The 23,515-nt window shown below is 50.4% G+C and overlaps 1 long non-coding RNA gene across 1 annotated transcript; it reads left to right on the top strand.

The window, feature by feature from the left end:
• The first annotated feature begins 21,991 nt into the window (after positions 1-21,991).
• On the top strand, positions 21,992-22,876 carry LOC128406086 (uncharacterized). The gene is made up of 2 exons (XR_008328399.1): positions 21,992-22,056; positions 22,761-22,876. It is a non-coding gene; the product is annotated as an uncharacterized LOC128406086 (long non-coding RNA).
• Positions 22,877-23,515: the final 639 nt, after the last annotated feature.

Raw genomic sequence — 23,515 nt, 5'->3', positions numbered from 1 at the left:
CTCCATACTTCTGTTAGAAGCTGGTTAATGCCCAATTTCAACTAAAGCGTGGTGGTCTGCCCTAAAACATTGGCTCAGGATTTCAGTGTTTGATCTAGGGAAGGGTTTGTACCAACACCTGACCAATGAGGAGTTTGTCAGCAAATGGCAGAAAACCATGGCTAGAAAAGCCACCTCTATTGGTCTGTCACCCCCCCAACTGTATTACCTGGGTTATGAAGGTGCCCTAAAGACGTTAAAGCAAAGATTATGGGATAATGCACACAGTGACTTGCGAGCTCGAACACACACAGTCTGTAGTCCGCTGGCAGTAGGAGTACAATATGGGCATGTCTTTAAGTTAACACCTTACATTAAAAACCTGACGGTACCAAATTATCAAAGGTTATTCACCAAAGCCAGACTAAACGTCTTTCCTTCTGCAGTGTTGGATGGCACGTTGAGAGGAGTTCCCTACCAGGACAGACTTTGCTCGTGTGCTCAAGACATCCATTCTATAAAACATATTTTGCTGCACTGTGCGAAATACGTGCAAGCCAGGGCTGAACTGATATTACCCTTGCTGGTACCTTTCCCGGGAAAATCAGAGGCTCACTATGTCAGGTTCCTATTGGAAGACCGGACAAATGCTAGAACATTAGCAGTGGCAAAGTTTTTATCGGTGGTTGCAAGAACCAATGATCCCTATCTTTAGGTCTGAACAAAATGCTTGTTTAACCTGGAGGTAGGCTGTCTGAATTGTGCATTGCTTTGTAATGATTTGTTGGGTCTCTGGGCCATAATAAAGGATGGATTGATTGATTGATTGATTGATTGATTGATTGATTATTTCAATGGCAAGTATGAGCCTGCTTTTGGCTAATGAGATGGTAAATATCTGGTTCCATATTTGTCACTGCTAGTCGCAGCAAGTGATGCAAGTGGGACCATCGGCTGTGGTGAGGACTGCAGGGCCTGCTCCCTTCCAGGGCCTTTTCCAACTGGCCCAGGGGGCGTGGCCCAGGCCCTTATTTGGAACAAACCTTTGGGGAAGTCTGGGAAGTTGTTCTGCCATTGCTTCACTGTTCCAAGTGGTTAATGTGTTTTAAAATGTCCTCAAGGCATTTTAAATTTTTATTTCTTTTTTTCCCCTTTTTGCTTTGTTGGGGGTGGGTGGGTGGGATGGATATTTGGTTGGGGATTAATTTTAGTATAATTGTTCTGTTTTTGTTTTTTGTTGTTTTATTGGTTCTGTATAGTTTGTGTTTTGTTTTTAAGGGGCAGGATCAGGGCTGCCTGGGAGTGGAGCCCCAGCCCAACACGATGGCTGGGACAAGTTCCACAGGGGGGGAAGCACTGGGACATCTGATCTCAGTGATCATGGGCAGGAGGCGGAGTTACGCTAAGACCAGATCATGTCATTACCGAGGAGGCAGGTTTAGTCGGTGTTTGAAGACTATCCCTGCCTCCAGGTCTGGCCTTGACCGGATGGATACTGGAATCAACAGGGGAAACCCACATGACCTGAAGGTGTTGCTGTGTAATGCCAGGTCAATGATGAATAAAACCACTGCCATCCACGACCTGATTGTGGATGGAGGATTTAACCTGGCATGTGTGACAGAGACCTGGTTGGAGGAAGCAGATGGGCCTGTCCTTGAAGCTGCTTGCCCACCAGGTTTCTCTTACACACAGCAACCCAGGTCATGTGGGCGGGGAGGGGGTGTTGCAGTGATTTTTAGGAAGTCATTAGCTTGCATCAGGCGTCCTACTGGGAAGACCCAGTTTTCTGAGTGCATGTTCTGGAAGTTGGGCAATAGGGGCAGTACAGGATTCCTTTTGGTGTACCAACCTCCCCGCTGCACCAAGGATTCCCTGTCCAAGCTGCTTCAGGTCGTGGCGGATGTTCTCCTGGAGACACCTAGTTTGGTTGTCCTAGGGGTTTTAACATTCATGCCAACACGACCTTACAAGGGGCCGCTCGGGACAGGCTGTTTGGACGCGTGAAACCAACCACCTGTCTCCTTGATCCTTGCCCATCCTGGCTAATAAAAGCAAGCCGGGAAGGGCTGGGCGATGGGCTCTGCGGGGTGGTGAATGCTTCCCTCTGTGAGGGAACATTCCCAGATCCACTGAAAGAGGCAGCCATTAAACCGCTTCTTAAAAATACATCTTTAGACCCAGCCAATATGGCCAACTATCGCCCAGTCTCAAATCTTCCATTCTTGGGCAAGGTGATTGAGCGAGTGGTTGCTGAACAACTCCAGGCACGCCTGGAGGATGCGGACCATTTGGATCCCTTCCAATCGGGATTCAGGCCTCATCATGGGACTGAAACTGCCTTGGTCGCGCTGGTTGATGATCTCCGGCGAGCTAGGGACAAAGGTGAGAGCTGTTTCCTAGTTCTGCTGGATCTCTCAGCCGCCTTTGATACAATCGACCATAACATCCTTCTGGACCGTCTAGAGGGGCTGGGAGCTGGGGGCACTGTCATACAGTGGTTTCGCTCCTTCCTCCTGGGCCGTGTCCAGAAAGTGGTGGGGGGGGATGAGTGTTCAGACCCCTGGGCCCTCACTTGTGGGGTGCCTCAGGGTTCCGTCCTTTCCCCCATGCTTTTTAAAATCTATATGAAGCCGCTGGGAGAGATCATCAGGGGGTTTGGACTGGGTGTCCATCAATATGCAGATGATACCCAGCTCTACCTCTCTTTCAAATCAGAACCAGTGAAGGCAGTGAAGGTCCTGTGTGAGTGCCTGGAGGCGGTTGGAGGATGGATGGCGGCTAATGGATTGAGGTTGAATCCTGACAAGACAGAAGTACTGTTTTGGGGGGACAGGGGGCGGGCTGGTGTGGAGGACCCCCTGGTCTTGAATGGGGTAACTGTGCCCCTGAAGGACCAGGTGCGCAGCCTGGGAGTCATTTTGGACTCACAGCTGTCCACTCACAACAGGTCAATTCTGTATCCAGGGCAGCTGTCTACCAACTCCACCTGGTACGCAGGCTGAGACCCTACCTTCCCGCGGACTGTCTCGCGAGAGTGGTGCATGCTCTCGTTATCTCCTGCTTGGACTACTGCAATGCGCTCTACGTGGGGCTACCTTTGAAGTTGACCCGGAAACTACAACTAATCCAGAATGCGGCAGCTAGACTGGTGACTGGGGGCTGACGCCGAGACCACATAACACCGGTCTTGAAAGACCTACATTGGCTCCCAGTACATTTCCGAGCACAATTCAAAGTGCTGGTGTTGACTTTTAAAGCCCTAAACGGCTTCGGCCCAGTATACCTGAAGGAGCGTCTCCACCCCCATCGTTCTGCCCGGATGCTGAGGTCCAGCTCCGAGGGCCTTCTGGCGGTTCCCTCATTGCGAGAAGCAAAGCTACAGGGAACCAGGCAGAGTGCCTTCTCGGTAGTGGCTCCCATCCTGTGCAACGCCCTCCCATCAGATGTCAAAGCGATAAACAACTACCTGACATTCAGAAGACATCTTAAGGCAGCCCTCTTCAGGGAAGTTTTTAATGTGTGATATTTTAGTGTATTTTTGGGTTCTGTGGAAGCCGCCCAGAGTGGCTGGGGAAACCCAGCCAGATGTGCGGGGTACAAGTAATAAATTATTATTATTATTATTATTATTATTATTATTATTATTATTATTATTATTATCAGTTAGTCTGGATCTGGTTGTAGATTTCAGATGTTTCATTCAGAAAACAGTCTGTTCACAGCCATAGGTGCTGCCAAAGATGGTTGCAATTTTGAGTGCATGGTTCCTGAGATTAAGATATGTCTCAGAGGGGAGAAATGCAAAGAAATTAGTGATGCTGCTTGAGGTGGGGCCTCCTCCCACCTGCTGTGCTGAGTGGCAGAATGAGGCTCTCCGGCCCCGAAATGGCCACTTCCCTCACCCGAGTCGCTTGCCTTGCGCAGCCATGAACCATGGAGAGAGAGAACGCAAAAGCGCTGGCCCGCCTGCTGCGCGTGCGCAGGATTGCATCATCCCTACTCTTGCTTGCACACCGCCTCCCCTCCCTGCAACCAACCAACCACTCGCGGTATCAATGGACGCCGGATGCAGAGGTCGCGCTCGTGCACGGGATGGCGTACTTCCTTTCCCCATAGACCCGTTAGACAGTGGTGGGTTCTGCAATTGCCGGGCGGGCCGGGTTCAGATCCCTGGCAGGCTGGATCTGACCCACAGACCATAGTTTGAGGGCCCCTGCTCTATAGCATCTTCCACATAGGCCAGATGGATGTGAGGGCGATCTGGCTGCGACATCTGTCACCCCATTGATCGCCAGGGTTGATTTGGCTGATCTGGCTGGCTAGGCGGGTGTCCCCTTCCTCCCTCACCGCTCCATGTGCGTCCCTCCCGAAGCTGCGCGCTTGGTGGAAGAGGACGACCATCCCAGATAGAAGGAGTGTACCGTTCTTCGGTCAAGGGTATACGATAGCGGCGCTCCCCTGCTAGAACCTCCAAACAAGCTCCACATAGGCCTGCTCCTCTCCCATCCAATTAGCAATATACATCAACAGATTTGGGTCACCTTCTCCCTCTGGGGGACCTTTTATTCTCAGAACATTGGAATTTTGCCTTAATTCAAGAGGGCAAGCTGGTCCTCCAGCTGATCCTGACTACCAGATAGTCCTCTCATATTCCCATGTATCATTTGCTGTTCCTCCCTCAGTTCTTCACTCTGATTTTCAGTTTTTTTAGATTTTTCCTCCAGTTTTTTAACCAAGGAATCCAAAGCCTCCAATTTGTCTGTCACTTTAGTTCTATTCGCCTTCATATCCTTTCTAACCTGCTTCATGTCTTTCTTCCCTGACCTGTTCAAATTGCTTTTGCATATCTTTAAACATTTTCCGTTTAAAGCCTGAGAGGTAGGTCACCATTTCTGAGGTGGGACCCTCTTCTTGGGCTGAGCCCCTTCTAGCCAGTGCTGTCACTGGGGCAGTAGCCGAAGGGTACTTTTTCCTTGTTTGCCTGTCTGTCATTTCGCCGCCGCCTCCCCCCCCCTTGTACTTACAATTTCGTGCTATTCTCAAAACACTGGCCTCACAGAGAAAGTCTTATCAGTTCTTCAAGGTCACCACACACAGCCTGCTTCTTTCTCACTGTCTCCAAACATCAGGGTCTTTTCCAGGGAGTCTTCTCTTCTCATGAGGTGGCCAAAGTATTGGAGCCTAGTTATCTCCCGCTTGGACTACTGCAATGCGCTCTATGTGGGCTACCTTTGAAGGTGACCCGGAAACTACAACTAATCCAGAATGCGGCAGCTAGACTGGTGACTGGGGGCGGCCGCCGAGACCACATAACACCGGTCTTGAAAGACCTACATTGGCTCCCAGTACGTTTCCGAGCACAATTCAAAGTGTTGGTGTTGACCTTTAAAGCCCTAAACGGCCTCGGTCCTGTATACCTGAAGGAATGTCTCCACCCCCATTGTTCTGCCTGGACACTGAGGTCCAGCGCTGAGGGCCTTCTGGCGGTTCCCTCATTGCGAGAAGCAAAGCTACAGGGAACCAGGCAGAGGGCCTTCTCGGTAGTGGCGCCCACCCTGTGGAACGCCCTCCCATCAGATGTCAAAGGAATAAACAACTACCTGACATTCAGAAGACATCTGAAGGCAGCTCTGTTCAGGGAAGTTTTTAATGTGTGACATTTTAGTTTATTTTTGGTCTCTGTGGAAGCCGCCCAGAGTGGCTGGGGAAACCCAGCCAGATGGGCAGGGTACAAACAATAAATTATTATTATTATTATTATTATTATTATTATTATTATTATCTATTCTGAGTTTTCTTTTATTTCTGGTCTGTAAGACTTTATCTCTGATACCACTCGAGCTGAAAGACACCAAACAGTCACCGGGCCATTTATTGGCTTTTGCTATGCTCGATTTGATTCTAATATCCCCCAGATGCCGCTGGAGATTTCATCTTCTTGTAAATGTAGCCACTTGGTCAATTCTTTGGTAATTTTTTCTTCTATCAACTCCTCTGGGAGACCTTGAAATCTTAGGGCTTGACAACCATATGTCAGGAGTGCTCTGATGGTGTTTCCTGCTTGGCAGGGGGTTGGACTCGATGGCCCTTGTGGTCTCTTCCAACTCTATGATTCTATGATTCTATGATTCTATGATTCTATCTCTCTCTGCTGCATTTGCAGCATCGCTGTCCCATCCCATGCAGACTCCTGAGTCTCTTACAATTATGCGTCTCTTTTTTCATCTTCTTGTTGCTGTTTAGTCGTTTAGTCGTGTCCGACTCTTCGTGACCCCATGGACCAGAGCATGCCAGGTACTCCTGTCTTCCACTGCCTCCCGCAGTTTGGTCAAACTTATGCTAGTAGCTTTGAGAACACTGTCCAACCATCTCGTCCTCTGTCACCCCCTTCTCCTTGTGCCCTCCATCTTTCCCAACATCAGGGTCTTTTCCAGGGAGTCTTCTCTTCTCATGAGGTGGCCAAAGTACTGGAGCCTCAGCTTCACGATCTGTCCTTCCAGTGAGCACTCAGGGCTGATTTCCTTCAGAATAGAGAGGTTTGATCTTCTTGCAGTCCATGGGACTCTCAAGAGTCTCTTCCAGCACCAGAATTCAAAAGCATCAATTCTTTGGTAATCAGCCTTCTTTATGGTCCAGCTCTCACTTCCATACATCACTAATAATCATAATAATAATAAATTTTATTTATATCCCGCCCTCCCCAGCTGAAGCCGGGCTCAGAGCGGCTAACATTGAATGTATAACACATTAACATAAAATCAGACAATTAAAATACATCCTCAAATCAGATCAGGATCAGAATAAAATCCAATCAGATGGCAACCTGCAGATTAGGGTTGGGGACCTTAGATGCTCACCAGGCCCAACTGTTTGTGCTGAAATTATATGGGCCTGTGAGAAAAATTGGGAGGCCACTTCCATGCAAGTTCTTATGAAAGTGAGTAAGTGAGCGGAATAGGGATGAGGCTGAGAAACAAGAGAAGAAGAAGTGGCAGAAGGAAAAGATGGTAATGCTGGCCACAGCAGTGATGTGTTACCCATAACACTGTTTCGTGTTCGGTGCGCACCCACAAAAAGACTTAAGTTGTCACCTTTTGAGCTCCTGTATGGGAGGCCAACCTCCTTTGTTCAGGATATTCCAGCTGACCTCAAACAAATAGGAGACCATGTGACACAGGGACAAGTGCAATCTCTCTCCCGTGTTTTTGTCTCTCTCCCGTGTTTTTGTTGTTGTTTATCTTAACAGGTGGGCCCTCAAGCACACGCCTTGCAGCATTGCCGAGCCGATTCATCCGTTCCAGGCTGGCATAGCGTATGGGTGAAAGAGTGGAAACGCGATCCACTTGCACCTAAGTGGCGTGGACCTTACACCATCTTGCTCTCTACTCCAACAGCGGTGAAGGTAGCTGAGGTGACCCCCTGGATTCATCACTCCCGTTTGAAGAAGTCCGAAGGCAGTTGGACGTGCAAAGGTGACCCCTCTAATCCTTTTAAACTGACTCTCTCCAAAAACCCCTGTATCTAGCCCTACGGGGAACGGGCTAGGTCACGGGCAACATTAGACGACCGGCCTGCTGCAGCCACAACCTGGAAGCTGGCTGACCTGCGCACGCCTGAAGCTTGAGGAGCATCTGAACCAGCGATTGTGAACGGGAAGATTCTCTTATACAATTGATTGACTGCCCCCCCTGTGGAACAATTATCAGGGATATTACTCATTGGGGATCCTCGGGATATATGTTTTGGTCTTGGTGGTTTCCCATTTCTGTCACTGGGGGAATTATATTGGGGCTAATATTTTTTTGCTATCACAATAAGGTAATCTTTTGTGGAAGGAATGCATATACTAGACATCAACATGATTTTATTGTTAATCCTGATCCCTTGGGAAGGGGAAGGGTCCTTGAATCTGACCAAATTTGCTAAATATGGATTCAGTCAAAACCACAATATGTGGGTAGGCTTAGCTGAGATGGTAGCCAATGTTACAAATAGGACCAATTGCCTTGTTTGCTCTCTTGGGCCAGATGATTCAGAGGGAGGTATGCCCTTATTACCGATACCATTAAATGCCATTGGTATGGTAAGCGAAATGCCACACCAAACAGAAGTACAGAATTTCCCCGGATGGAACTCAACTAAACCAATACGAGTTATACCTGTACAAGGGGAATTCTGTGTACATAAATAATCAGAGGCAGCTGATTCTACCATGATAGGCTCTTCTCATTGCCACTATACTTGGGATTATATTAAGAATAGTCAAACCTGGGCAAATGGTACTACCTATCGAACTCGGAATACCTTGCCCTGTGCACCTCCTTTTATTCATGCATGGAAAATGGTGTGGAACATAACTGTGACAGCAAAAGGCAATCTAACATACTGCACTGTGAACTCTGTACCCCTTTTGATATTTCGCCTTATGCACTCCACATACCAAAAACCTCAGACCCGATGGTTGTGGTGGATATGTGGAGAATGGGCATACAAGAAACTCCCTTCCAAATGGAGTGGGACTTGTTTCCTGGGATGGGTATTACCACCAATGTGGATTATGCCCACTAGTTCGGCCAAGCGTACACGAAGAAACGCTGATATTTCTCATATAGCAGGAGGAAGTACCCAAAGTTGGAGCGATACTGATGATTGGCCACCAGAGCGCATTATAGCCTATTATGAACCTGCCTCCTGGAATCCTGATGAGCTCATACAAGGGGCACGGGATCCTATTTATAATCTAAACAGAATAATTCAATTGCAAGCAGTAGTGGAACTTGTAACCAATGCAACGGCCCAGAGTTTGAGACTTATTGCACAACAGTTGGATGAAAGTAGAGCCGCCATTTTGCAGCTGAAAATGGGAATGGATTATGTACTTGCCAGGCAGGGAGGCCTATGTGGAGTCTTGAACTTGACAGGGAATGCCTGTTGCTTTAACATTTCTGATAATGGTGAGGCAATCCGTGTGTTGGCTACAAAGATGGAGAATATAGCACATGTCCCAGTACAAACATGGGAAGGATGGGATATGGGATGGCTCACCAATTGGTTACCCAATGTTGCGGGACTCAAAGGGATACTATTGTCTTGCTTGTTTTTCTTGACGGTAGTAGTAATGGTTTTGTGTATGGTGCCATGTATCATTTCATGTTTTAGAAGTACAATTAGCAAGATGATTTCAAATGAAACTCTACCTCATATCATGGCTCTATACAGAGCTTTACCTCAGGAATATGATGAAGGTCAAGCTATCAAGGACACTTGGTGTCAGAGGTTCAGGAGCAGAAGAGCAGGGGAGAGAGCAAATAGAGAGCGGAGGAGAGGAATCGGAGGGGAGCGTAGGGGAATATGACAGTGGACCGAGAGATTCCATGAGCTTCTCCAGCGAATCTGAAGATTCCCAGGAGGGGGCGCCTATGGTAAGGGCGAGGCGAATCCCAGAGGGGACGATCCATAAACAAGGAACCAGAGGGGAGTCCCAAGGGAGTAGCGGAGCAGTAGGGCCAGTTCCCCCACCAGAGCACAGTGGGGGGGAAGAGTCACGTGAGTCAGGGCCAGCTTCTCCTCCATCGGGGAGTGGGGAGACGGAGGGAAGGCCAGGTCCAGCTAGCCTCCCCGAAAGGGGGAGCAGTGACACAAGTGTAACGGTCAGAAGGAAAGTGGGAGGCTGCGCGCGCGCGCCAAGTTCAAATGTGGAGGAGCGCGGGACAGCAGAAAACCCGGATTGGGAGCCAGGTCCTAAAGCCCGAAAGAGGGGGGGGGAGGAGTCGGGAGAATCAGCGTCAGAAGAATCTCGGACGGCTGAGACTCCGACTAGCAGAAAGACCCAGAGAAAGAAGGAACAGAGGAAGAGGTGGAGTAAGGCTAGAATCTTAAGCTGGTGTCAGGGGGGAGGAGACTCAGATGGGAGTTCTACGGTCTGACGGATAGATGTAGCGTTGCGCGCTGCGCGTCTAGAAATGAGACTGAACTTCAATAAAGACTTTTAAACTTGAGCAAGGAGCAGCGTTGGTCTTGTGTGAGCTGGGACCTTGGGCAGTGCTGACAGTAACTCCCATCTCCAGTAAACTCTGCGAGCTCACGGAGATAGGCAAAGATGACGACTGAGGAAAAAGTCAAGCAATTGCAGGAAGCGGTGTCAACGCTCTACGCAGAATTGGCTGCGTCTAAGAAAAAAGAAGAAGACACAGCTGCGCTCTGCCAGGATCTGCAAGCCAGGTGGGACAAATGGGGAAAGGGGGGGCGAGCCTTGTGACCCATTTTGACGGGAACCTGCAGCAGTACCCTAACTTCAGAGCAGAAGTAGTCTTCGCGCTCAATTTGCTTCGGAAAGATTTTAGAGATGAGGAGGAGAAAGTGGGTTTCATAATCACTCATCTGCATGGGGAAGCTAAGTCGTGGCTGCGAACCTTGCTACGCGAAAATGACCCCGCCCTCAAAGATTCAAGCGCTTTTATTGGAGCCATGGACGCTTGCTTTAAATCAACGGTGGATGTGGATGTCGCTAGAAGGGAAATGCATGGATTGCGACAAGGAAGAGCGACGGTGCGCCAGTATCATTCCCGCTTTTTTGGGTTAGTAAATGTGCTGGGCTGGCAGAAGGACTCAGCTGCCGTCAGGGATCTGTTCTGGGAGGGGCTGAATGGAGCCGTGAAAGATGAGCTGGCCAGGGGAGAGAGACCCCAAAATACAGCAGAAGTAGTCCAGAGGGCGCTCGCAATTGGGGTGCGCCTGGAAGAACGCCCGTGGAGCAGGGAGGAGGGGCGAAGAGCAAACACGTCAGTTAGAACGACTCCCTTCCTACCCAGAGAGACAGAGCGCGCTCAGTCCACGCCTCCTCTCATGAGTGGAGAGGAGCCAATGGAAATCGGAGGTGCAAGGGCTCAGACAGCAAGCAGAGCCCAAACACCAGGAGCAGTCAAGGCGAAGGCTCCTAGAGGGAGCAGGAAGTGTTACATCTGCGACAGTGCACAGCACATGGCGAAAGAGTGTCCCCAGAGGCTCCAGAAGCACACTGCAGCCTCAGCAACTGTTAAAGGAGGAATTCAGCAGGGAGTTGAGCAGCAGGGAAAAGGCGACGCCTGGTTGGAGATGGAGGCTCTGGGGCTCAACCAGGCAAGTCAGTGAAGCAGTCCCCAGAGATTTTGCAGCCCACAGACCCCCTCCCACCCAAACCAGTGGTGCAACTCACTGCATCGCTCCAGCTGCCCGATGGGATCACCCTGGAGGTCCCTATTACCATTGACTCTGGTAGCAACGCAGACTTTGTAGGGTTGGACTTCGTCAAGCAGCATCGCATAGCACTCCTGCCAGCCACGACGCCCCTAAATGTTGTCACGGTAGATGGCAGGAAGATACTGGGAGGAGAGGTGGTACAGCAGACACCGCCTCTGGTGATGCAAATTGGGAACCACCGCGAAGTCATCAGTTTCAACGTCACCCACCTGTCGGACACGCCCATAGTGTTGGGCATGAGTTGGCTGGATAGGCACAGCCCGGCATTAGCGTGGTACCAGCGGCAATTGACCTTCTGCTCTTCCTACTGCGCAGCGCACTGCATCCAGACCTGCCAGGAAGAAGAGGGGCAAGAGGATGCACCGCAGCTACACCTAGGCATGGTGCAAGCGGTACCCAACAAGTACAAGGCCTTTTTGGAAGTCTTCTGCGAGAAGGAAGCAGACAAGCTGCCTCCCCACAGACCCTACGACTGCAAGATTGACCTCCTGCCAGGGGCGACGCTGCCGACTGGGAGACTGTACTCCATGTCTGAAGACGAAATGCAAGAACTCAGGGAGTTCATAGATCGCAATTTGAAGCGGGGATTCATCCGGGAATCCAAAGCAGTGGGGGGCAGTCCCGTGTTTTTCGTGAAGAAGAGAGACACGCCCGAACGGAGGCTCATAGTGGATTATAGACTCATCAATTCCAGGACAAAGCCCACAGCATTCCCCATGCCCAAAATTGACGACCTGCTCGCGACGGTGAGGAAGGGACGGATCTTCACCAAGTTGGATCTACGAGGGGCCTACAACCTTATACGCATGCGGGAGGGCGACGAGTGGAAGACAGCCATGTTTACGCCTTTAGGAACCTATGAATACAGAGTCATGCCGTTTGGTCTCCAAAATGGCTCCCATTGTTTCCAAGCTTTCATGCACCACGTGCTAGCGGGACTCCTCTACAAGAAGTGCGTCTGCTTTTTAGATGATATCCTGATCTTTTCGGACTCGCAGGAGGCGCACGAGGAGGACGTCAAGGAGGTCCTGCAGAGACTACGGGAGCACAGACTTTATGCCAAACTGGAGAAGTGCCAGTTCGACATGACAGAGGTGGATTTCCTGGGCTACAAGCTGTCCGACAAGGGACTTGCCATGGACAGCGCCAAGGTCCGCTCACTGTTGGACTGGAAGAGCCCGCGCAACCGGAAGGAGGTCCAGAAGTTCGTCGGTTTCGCCAACTTTTATCGCAAGTTCATCAAGGGGTTCGCGAAGGAGACGGCGGCCATCACGGACACCCTCAGCTCCAAGAAGAAGAAGTTCACCTGGACGGACCAGGCGGAGCAGTCCTTTCGGAGGCTCAAGCGTCTCTTCGCGTCCGAAGAACAGCTGCTACACGTAAACCCCAGCAAACCGATGAGGGTTGAAACGGACGCCTCGGACAGAGCGGTGGGGGCGGTCCTGTTGCAGCAAGATCCGCAAGGGGACTGGAGACCGTGCGCATTCTACTCCAGGAAGCTCAGCACGTCGGAGCAGAACTACACCATCTGGGACAGGGAGTTGCTGGCCATTCATGCAGCCTTCAAGGCGTGGCGGCACTTCCTCGTCGGAGCCAGACACACAGTGCAGGTCCGCACGGACCACAAGAACCTGGAGTACTGGCGCACGGCGAAGTTCCTGAACCAGAGACACATCCGCTGGGCGGAGTTCTTTGCAGATTTCGATTTCCGGATAGAATACATCCCGGGAGACAACAACGTCATGGCGGATGCGCTATCCAGGAAGCCGCAGTATCTCGAGGAAGCGGCACCGGCAGCGGCCAAACACATTTTCGCACCAGAGGTGTGGGCGTGCGCTTCAGCCGCAGTGGACCTGGACGCAGTCCGTCGCGCGCTACAGGCGGATTCGTTTGCGCAATCCAAGATGGAGGAGGTGCAAAACGGCACAGCGAGGGACGACGAGTTCCAGATACGCGACGGACTACTCCTCCGCAAAGGGGCTCTCTACGTACCGGGAGACGACCTTCGCGCGAGAGTCTTGCAGCAGCTGCACGACGCGCCCAGCGCTGGGCACTTCGGCAAGGACAAGACGGCGGAATTAGTCACCAGGGACTTTTGGTGGCCCAAGGTGCGGGGAGAAGTTGCGGATTACGTTGCCAGGTGTGACACCTGCCAAAGGGCCAAGCCAGTACACAGGAAGCCGGCAGGTCTGCTGGAACCGCTGCAGACGCCGCTCGAACCATGGGAGAAAGTGGCCCTGGACTTTGTTACAGATCTGCCCAGTTCGCGCGGCAAAACAGCGGTACTCGTGGTCGTAGACCTCTTCACCAAGATGGCGCATTTCATTCCGTGCGCGAAGGTGGCCACAGCGGAACAGACCGCCAAGTTGTTCATAGACCACGTGTTCAAAGCTCACGGCCTGCCGCGGTCCATCCTGTCCGACCGGGGCCGCCAATTCATCTCGAACTTCTGGCAGAAGCTGCTGGGCATCCTGAACGTCAAGATCAACTTAGCGTCGGCACGACACCCGCAGACCAACGGACAAGCGGAGAGGGTCAACGCCATCATGCAGCAGTACCTGCGATGCTACGCCAATCAACAGCCCTCGACCTGGGTGGACTACCTACCGCTAGCCGAGTTTGCCTACAACAACACGAAGCACGGGTCTACAGGGGTGACACCGTTCTTCGCCAACAATGGGCGCCACCCCAGAACCTTCCCGGGGTTGGAGACCGATGCAGAGGGGGAGCCACGGGGGGCAGAGCACTTAGCCGCAGAGTTACAGGAGGTCCATGAGCAACTCCGAAGGCACTTGGAACTCGCGAAACACGCCTACAAGATGCAGGCAGACAGGCACAGGAGGGTTGGGGAAGACATACAGGTAGGGGACTGGGTCTGGCTAGCAGCTCAGGCAGTGCCGGCCAGAACGCTAGCTAAGAGGAAGCTAGGACACAAGCAGCTGGGACCTTACCAGGTCGCGGCACAAATCAATCCAGTGGCCTACCGGTTGACACTCCCGGAGGGCTCCAGAATGCACCCAGTCTTTCACAGGTCAGTGCTCACGCCTTACAAGGCGCCCCACAGGTTTCAGGCGCCAGGGACTGCACCAGCTCCACGTAGCCCATCGCCAACAGGGGAGGGACCACAGAGGGCGACCCCACTCAACGAGGTCACACAGATTTTGGACTCCAGATGGGGGGAAGAGGGAGTTGAATATCTCCTCGCCAGGGAGGGTACTCCGGCCAGCGCCAACGAGTGGGTGCCGTGCTACGCCGTGGAGGAGCACTACCTCAAAGACGAGTTCCATTCGATCTTCCCACACAGACCCATGCCGGAGGAGTATTTCGACGACTGGCTTTTCACACCCACACTGTCAGCCAGCACGTTCCAGGGTTTCTCCTCAGATGAGGAGCCGACGCCGGGGATGAGCTCCCCGGAGGGGTCGCTCTCGGGGTTTGCCACGGACCGCTCCTATTGGTGGGACACTCAACCAGAAGTGGGGTGGAGCAGGGAACTGCTGAGGGGGCCCTTGCACACAGCCTCACCCGAGGGACCGGGTGGAGAGGAGGACATGGACGTGTGGGGGGAGGATCTTGGTTTTGAGCACGACAGCAGAGAAATGGAAGCAGAGGAAGTCGACGTCGACGAACCCATCGTGGGGGGGCCTGATCCCGCTGGCCGGTTGCACACCAGGGGGAGAGAACGGAAGCCAGCACTCACACCCCCAGCGCTGGAGCACCTGGAACCCACACCCGAAGAGGGGGAGGGGGGAAGGGGGGGCTTCGAGGGGGGGATGGATGTCAGAGGTTCAGGAGCAGAAGAGCAGGGGAGAGAGCAAATAGAGAGCGGAGGAGAGGAATCGGAGGGGAGCGTAGGGGAATATGACAGTGGACCGAGAGATTCCATGAGCTTCTCCAGCGAATCTGAAGATTCCCAGGAGGGGGCGCCTATGGTAAGGGCGAGGCGAATCCCAGAGGGGACGATCCATAAACAAGGAACCAGAGGGGAGTCCCAAGGGAGTAGCGGAGCAGTAGGGCCAGTTCCCCCACCAGAGCACAGTGGGGGGGAAGAGTCACGTGAGTCAGGGCCAGCTTCTCCTCCATCGGGGAGTGGGGAGACGGAGGGAAGGCCAGGTCCAGCTAGCCTCCCCGAAAGGGGGAGCAGTGACACAAGTGTAACGGTCAGAAGGAAAGTGGGAGGCTGCGCGCGCGCGCCAAGTTCAAATGTGGAGGAGCGCGGGACAGCAGAAAACCCGGATTGGGAGCCAGGTCCTAAAGCCCGAAAGAGGGGGGGGGAGGAGTCGGGAGAATCAGCGTCAGAAGAATCTCGGAGGGCTGAGACTCCGACTAGCAGAAAGACCCAGAGAAAGAAGGAACAGAGGAAGAGGTGGAGTAAGGCTAGAATCTTAAGCTGGTGTCAGGGGGGAGGAGACTCAGATGGGAGTTCTACGGTCTGACGGATAGATGTAGCGTTGCGCGCTGCGCGTCTAGAAATGAGACTGAACTTCAATAAAGACTTTTAAACTTGAGCAAGGAGCAGCGTTGGTCTTGTGTGAGCTGGGACCTTGGGCAGCGCTGACACTTGGGATGAAGGTCCTTGAGCTTGAAAGGGGGGAATGAGGCATCTGATCATAGCCTGCATTTTAATCAAGGCTTATATTTTGATCAGATTCCTGTATTCTAAAAATGAGCTTAAATTCACAAATGTTTCTTTCGAGGCAGGAAACCAGCAGGCAAGGTCTTTGTCAGAGGCCCCTTTGGTTTATTGCGGTCATAAAAAAAAAGCTGAGAGCAAAAGGTCACTGACCCTACATATTACAGAATATAATTAAGCTGTAATAAAGCGGCTAAATTAAGAATTAGTAAATAGTAAAAGGTTTTGCCATTTGGCCTCTCATCATACAAAGAGTCATTTGCCTAAAGGTCAAAAAGGTCAAAGCATCTGGCTGGCAAGAGGGGGAGCAAAGAGCCGTTTTTTAAGCTGTTCCTTGTTCCTTTTAAATTGAGATCCTTTTACTCTGCAAAGATTTCTTTTCCTCTTAAAAGGTTATTTATGTTATGTATAATATGATATTCTGTTGCCTGAATGCAGTAAGCATCTAGAAAGTAATAAATGTTAAATTCTTATTTCATAGAATCATAGAAGAGTTGGAATAGACCACAAGGGCCATTGAGTCCAAACCCCTGCCAAGCAGGAAACACCATCAGAGCACTCCTGACATATGACCTCCAAAGAAGGAGCTCTTTCATAGATGGTGTGTGAGAAGGTGAACAAAAGATCTGTTCAGATAAAATTAGAACCATTAGCCATCTGTTTTGCAGGGAATAGGGCAAGAGGGGCCAAAGGTTATCTGGTAATTAAGGTGCCTGGTCGAGGTAAATGTAAGATATATGACTACTTATTTGCCATTTATAAATAGAAGAAAATATAGCTCTCTGTCTCCCATAAAAGGTAATAGGAAATGGGTGTATCTTTTATGATTGGTTCTAGCAAACAGCCAATAGGAATTTCAACCAGGCTGATTGGACAGAGGCAGCCAAAGGAGGAGCAAGGGGGCTGGGCTGAGGGAATATAAGTGCTGGCCATAATGGCAGGAAGGCAGGCCAGAGCTTGGTAACCATATACCACTGTGCCTCTCATTTATTTGTCTGACAAATAAATTATTATTTTAATTTCTCTATTGCTGCGTTGAATATTTCATTCCAGCTAAGCGTTAACCACAAGCAGGGTGCTACAAAAGGGGAGAGGGAGTCAGACTGAACCCCAACCAAAGGCCTGGCAGAACAGCCCCCGCAGGCCCCTAGTCTCTTGTGACAGAGTGTTCCACCAGATTGGAGCCACAGCCGAAAAAGCCCTGGCTCTAGTTGAGGCCAGCCTAACCTCTCTGTGGCCTGGGACCTTCAGGATGTTTTTATTTGAAGACCGTAAGTTCCTCTGTGGGACATACCAGGAGAGGCGGTCCCGTAGGTACGAGGGTCCTAGGCCGTATAGGGCTTTAAAGGTTAAAACCAGCACCTTAAACCTGATCCTGTACTCCACCGGGAGACAGTGCAGCTGGTATAGCACCGGGTGAATGTGATCTCGCAGCGAGGACCCCGTAAGGAGTCTCGCTGCAGCATTCTGCACCCACTGGAGTTTCTGGGTCAGTCTCAAGGGCAGCCCCACGTAGAGCGAGTTACAATAATCCAGTCTGGAGGTGACCGTCGCGTGGATCACAGTGGCTAGGTCAGGGCGAGAGAGGTAAGGAGCCAACTGCTTAGCTTGGCGGAGATGGAAAAATGCCGCCTTTGTTATAGCTGCAATCTGTGCCTCCATGGAAAGGGAGGTGTCGAAGATTACACCCAAACTCTTAACGGATGGTGCTGGCACTAATTGCGCCCCCGCAAGAGATGGGAGTTGCCCCCCCAATCCCATATCGCCCCGTCCCAGCCACAGGACCTCTGTCTTTGAAGGATTTAGCTTCAACCGGCTCCCACGTAACCATCCAGCCACAGCTTCTAAACATCTGATCACTGTGTCTGGGGCCGAGTCAGGATGGCCATCCATCAACAGATAGAGTTGGGTGTCATCAACATACTGATGGCAGCCCAGCCCAAAACTCCGGACAAGTGCATAAAGATGTTGAAAAGCATCGGGGAGAGTATTGCACCCTGAGGCACTCCACACACCAAGGAGTGGCACGATGACAGTTCCCCCCCCCAAGCGCCACCCTCTGTCCCCGACCAGAGAAAAATGAGCGCAGCCATTGAAGGACTGTGCCCTGGATCCCCACGTCGGCGAGGCGGTGGTCCAGGTTTTCGTGAGCGACCATGTCGAAGGCTGTTGCCAGGTATAAAAAAATCAGCAGCCCCAACCCGCCTCGATCCAGGTGTCTACGAAGATCATCTGTTAGGGCAACCAGAGCCGTCTCAGTCCCATGACCAGCGCGGAAGCCGGACTGGAATGGATCCAGGGCCGATGTTTCATCCAGAAACCCACCAAGCTGTTCAGCAACCGCTCTCTCAATCACCTTACCCAGGAATGGAAGATTCGAAACCGGGCGGTAATTGGATAGATCTAAAGGATCTAATGATGTTTTCTTTAAGATCGGACGCACCACTACCTCCTTCAGTTCCCCTGGGAATGTCCTGGTGCCAAAGGACAAATTTATGATATCCCCTAGGGGCACCCGCACCTCGTCTGGACACGTTCTAATTAGCCAAGACGGGCACGGGTCAAGAGGACAGGTGGTTGGCTTTCCAGCTCGGAGGAGTCTGTCCACATCAGCTGGGGATATCCGGTCAAAGTGGTCCAATACTGGACCCGAGGACAGTCGAGGGGCCTCCAGTTCCTTTATTGTATCCAAATTGGCAGGGAGGTCATGGCGGAGCAACAGGACCTTCTCCGCAAAAAAGCTTGCAAATGCCTCACAGCTGTGTGTCAAATTGTTATTTAAATTTGGCTGTCCCTCCAGGGACGTTAAAGACCTAATTATACTAAATAATTGTGCCGGGCGAAAGCTAGCGGATGCAATGGAGGCCGAGAAGTAAGACTTCTTAGCAGCCTTCACTGCCATCTCGTAGGTTTTCACAAAAACCCTATAAGATGTTCTTGAAGCTCCGTCACGGGCACCCCGCCATACTCGCTCTAGCCGTCTGAGGTCCCGCTTCATTTTCTGGAGCTCCTCGGTAAACCAGGGAGCCCGGTTTCTGTGGGGTCACAGAGGGTGCTTAGGTGTGATCTCATCGATGGCTGCCAGGAGCTGGATATTCCAGCCCTCAACAAGCTCAGTCAATGAGTCGCCAGTGGGAGCAAGGTCCTGCAAGGCTTGGGAAAACCACTACTGGGAAAACCATAGCTTTTACTATACGGACCTTTGTTGGCAAGGTGATGTCTCTGCTTTTGAAGATGCTGTCTAGGTTTGTCATTGCTTTTCTCCCAAGAAGCAGGCGTCTTTTAATTTCGTGGCTGCTGTCACCATCTGCAGTGATCATGGAGCCCAAGAAAGTAAAATCTCTCACTGCCTCCATTTCTTCCCCTTCTAATTTGCCAGGAGGTGATGGGACCAGTGGCCATGATCTTTGTTTTTTTTTATGTTGAGCTTCAAACCATATTTTGGCTCTCCTCTTTCACCCTCAATAAAAGATTCTTTAATTCCTCCTCACTTTCTGCCATCAAGGTTGTGTCATCAGCATATCTGAGGTTGTTGATAGATATTCCGGCAATCTTAATTCCGGTTTGGGATTCATCCAGCCCAGCCTTTCACATGATGAATTCTGCATATAAGTTAAATAAGCAGGGAGACAATATACAGCCTTGTCGTACTCCTTTCCCAATTTTGAACCAATCAGTTGTTCCATATCCTGTTCTAACTGTAGCTTCTTGTCCCACATAGAGATTTCTCAGGAGACAGATGAGGTGATCAGGCACCCCCATTTCTTTAAGAACTTACATGCATATACACATATTGACTTCCTTCCTTTGTTCTAAGACCTCAAAAATGTGACTCTTTCTAAATTGTGGTGTCTAATGTAGAAGACCTCTATTTTACATCATTTTTCTTTTTCTTTAACCCTGCAAAGCATCATTCATTACATACCGATATGCTTCCAGAACAATGTTTTTTCATATACTCTTTAGTGCATTCCCATTATTTTCATAATTTCTGCTCTGATTGTCCTCTTATGAATGCCGTGAGTCTTGCCAGATTTATATATTCACAAAATTTAATTTGCCCTTCTTTTATTGATGGAATTTTTCCCCCTTTCCGATTTTTTCCTACAAGCATCCTGGCAGCTGTCGTTGCAGAAAGGAAGACTTTCCTTTGATTGTCAGGTATATCATTTGTGATTATACCTAAAAGGAATGCCTCCGGTTTTTGACTGAAAGATATTTTAAACATCTTTTGGATTTCTCCATATATTTCATTCCAAAATTCCCACCGCATATGAAACATTGTTCCTATTTCTTTCTTTCATCTCCAACAGGTATTTGATTTTAATTTAATTTAAATTTTGGCCAATTTCACCCTTTCATCTCATCGAATGTTTCCCTTTCAAGTATAGCAGCCTGACAACCACTCTGCATCCAGCTGGTTCCATTATCAGACGTAGAGAAACTGTGAGGCGTTCAGAGCTACAAATGACCACGTTACCAGTGGTGAGATGTATTGTTATACATGTGCAATTTCATCCTCCTATGGTAACTGGGACAGGGGAAATCTTGAATGAACGACCCTCGTATTTCCCAGAGACAGACCCAGATATACAGAAGCCGCCCCAGTTTCTGATTTGATCCAGGAAGGTCCCATTTTTCTTTAGGACGTTCCTACAGTGGTACCTGTGCGTTAAACCACAGAGCCTAGGACTTGCCGATCAGGAGGTCGGCGGTTCGAATCCCCTCGATGGGGTGAGCTCCCGTTGCTCGGTCCCAGCTCCTGCCAACCTAGCAGTTCGAAAGCAAGTGCAAGTAGATAAATAGGTACCACTCCGGCAGGAAGGTAAACGGCTTTTCCGTGTGCTGCTCTGGTTCGCCAGAAGCGGCTTAGTCGTGCTGGCCACATGACCTGGAAGCTGTACTCGGCCAGTAAAGCGAGATGAGCACCGCAACCCCAGAGTCAGCCACAACTGGACCTAATGGTCAGGGGTCCCTTTGTTGTTGTTGTTGTTGTTGTTTAGCTGTTTAGTCGTGTCCGACTCTTCGTGACCCCATGGACCAGAGCATGCCAGGCACTCCTGTCTTCCACTGCCTCCCACAGTTTGGTCAAACTCATGCTGGTAGCTTCGAGAACACTGTCCCACCATCTCGTCCTCCGTCCTCCCCTTCTCCTTGTGCCCTCCATCTTTCCCAACATCAGGGTCTTTTCCAGGGAGTCTTCTCTTCTCATGAGGTGGCCAAAGTCTTGGCGCCTCAGCTTCAGGATCTGTCCTTTCAGTGAGCACTCAGGGCTGATTTCCTTAAGAATGGATGCGTTTGATCTTCTTGCAGTCCATGGGACTCTCAAGAGTCTCCTCCAGCACCATAATTCAAAAGCATCAATTCTTCGGCGATCAACCTACTTTATGGTCCAGCTCTCACTTCCATACATCACTACTGGGGAAACCATAGCTTTAACTATACGGACCTTTGTTGGCAAGGTGATGTCTCTGCTTTTGAAGATGCTGTCTAGGTTTGTCATTGCTTTTCTCCCAAGAAGCAGGCGTCCTTAATTTCGTGACTGCTGTCACCATCTGCAGTGATCATGGAGCCCAAGAAAGTAAAATCTCTCACTGCCTCCATTTCTTCCCCTTCTATTTGCCAGGAGGTGATGGGATCAGTGGCCATGATCTTCATTTTTTGATGTCGAGTTTCAGACCATATTTTGCACTCTCCTCTTTCACCCTCATTAAAAGGTTCTTTAATTCCTCCTCACTTTCTGCCATCAAGGTTGTGTCATCTGCATATCCGAGGTTGTTGATATTTCTTCCGGCAATCTGAATTCCGGCCCTCCAATGGGGCGGGTTTGGCCTTGCTGCGGGTTGGACTGGATGACCTTTAAGGGTCCCTTCCAGCTCTGCCATTGTATGATTCTGTGTTGAGATTGCTGTGCAGTTGGACTAGATGAGCCTCCGTTTCGCCCAGTTCAGGTCAATCGGTTCCGTTCAGGTCAATCAATCAATCAATCAATCATATGGATCTCACAGGAGGAATTGTATAATTGTAGAATGAGAGCTGTCAGGGACCCGACCGCAAGGCAGGAATCTCAAAGTAGAAGCATCGAGTTGAAGGGGACCCCCGAGGCTCATCCAACCTGTCTCTTGGTTGTGTTTGCAGATTGTGCCGATATGAAGAGGAGGACAGACGAGGACCGAACCTCCAGAAGGGAAAATTGGAAGAAGGTACAATCGGGTTGCCAAAAAGGATGAGTTTTTTAGGCTGGGTGACAAAGAATATTCATGGAAGGGACCCGAGGGTCATCTAGCCTAACCCCCATCCGGGGCAGAAGTCTCAACGTGGGATCCTAGAAACAGTCAAGCTGGATGGGACCCCAAGCTAGGCTTCGAAACCTCCAGTGTGGTTGAGAGCGGTGGACTCGTAATCTGGGGATCTGGGTTCACGTCTCCGCTCCTCCACCTGCAGCTGCTGGGTGACCTTGGGCTGGTCAACTTCTCTGAAGTCTCTCAGCCTCACTCACCTCACAGAGTGTGTGTTGTGGGGAGGAAAGAAAAGGAGATTGCAAGCCGCTTTGAGACTCAATAATAATAATAATAATAATAATAATAATAATTTATTATTTGTACCCCGCCCATCTGGCTGGGTTTCCCCAGCCACTCTGGGCGGCTTCCACAGAAACCAAAAATACACTAAAATCACACATTAAAAACTTCCCTGAACAGGGCTGCCTTAAGATGTCTTCTGAATGTCAGGTAGTTGCTTATCGCTTTGACATCTGATGGGAGGGCGTTCCACAGGGAAGGCGCCACTACTTAAGCGGGATATCAAATCCAAACTCTTCTCCTCCTCCTCCAAGGAAGAAGATTCCGCCTGGAATGTCTCTCAGCTTGAACCCGAGTCCAAAGGGTCCCTTTTCTTTTCCTTGCAGGCCATCCAGAACGGGACCATCCAGTTCCTCTGAGCCGAGTTCCTGCATCTCGCCAGATCTTTCCATGCCCTCTGCAAACCAAACTCAGAGTGCCAATAAAAATATTCTACGATTCACCTCTTCTTCTTTTTTTTTACCTTTTTTAAACGGGCTGCTTTTATCCAGCTGGGCGGGAGAAGCATCCCATTGGCACCCCAAAAGCACACATTCATTCTGTTTTTCTACTGAGAATATTTCGACGGAAGGAAATAAGAGGAGCGTGGAAAGGGAACAAAGAAAAAGAAAAGATGTCTATGTTATTATTCTTATTTATTGAATTGTTAAACTGCCCTATACTCTGAGGTCTCATATATGCAAACAACTACGATTCCATAGATAGTCAATCCTCTCCAGTGAAAATAGGGACATCCGGTCACCCCTCTGATATTTCCCTGATGAAAATTGGGACATCCTAGACTATCTCCTCCAACCATTCTGCCATGAAAATAGGGACGTCCTAAAGGAAAATGCTAGGGACGCGGGTGGCGCTGTGGGTTACAGCGCCTAGGACTTGCCAAACAGAAGGTTGGCGGTTCGAATCCCCGTGACGGGGTGAGCTCCCATTGCTCGGTCCCTGCTCCTGTCAACCTCACAGTTCGAAAGCATGTCAAAAGTGCAAGTAGATAGCAGAGTTTTCCCCAAAGACCAGGGCTTGATTTCGATGAAGTGTTCGCTCCTACGGCTAGAAGCGAAAGTCTGCATCTGCTGCTTGCAAT

Source organism: Podarcis raffonei, chromosome W, assembly GCF_027172205.1.
Source record: "Podarcis raffonei isolate rPodRaf1 chromosome W, rPodRaf1.pri, whole genome shotgun sequence".
Classification (NCBI taxonomy): Eukaryota; Metazoa; Chordata; class Lepidosauria; order Squamata; family Lacertidae; genus Podarcis; species Podarcis raffonei.
Note: the sequence above shows the minus strand (reverse complement) of the source record. Positions and strands in the feature narration are given on the sequence as shown.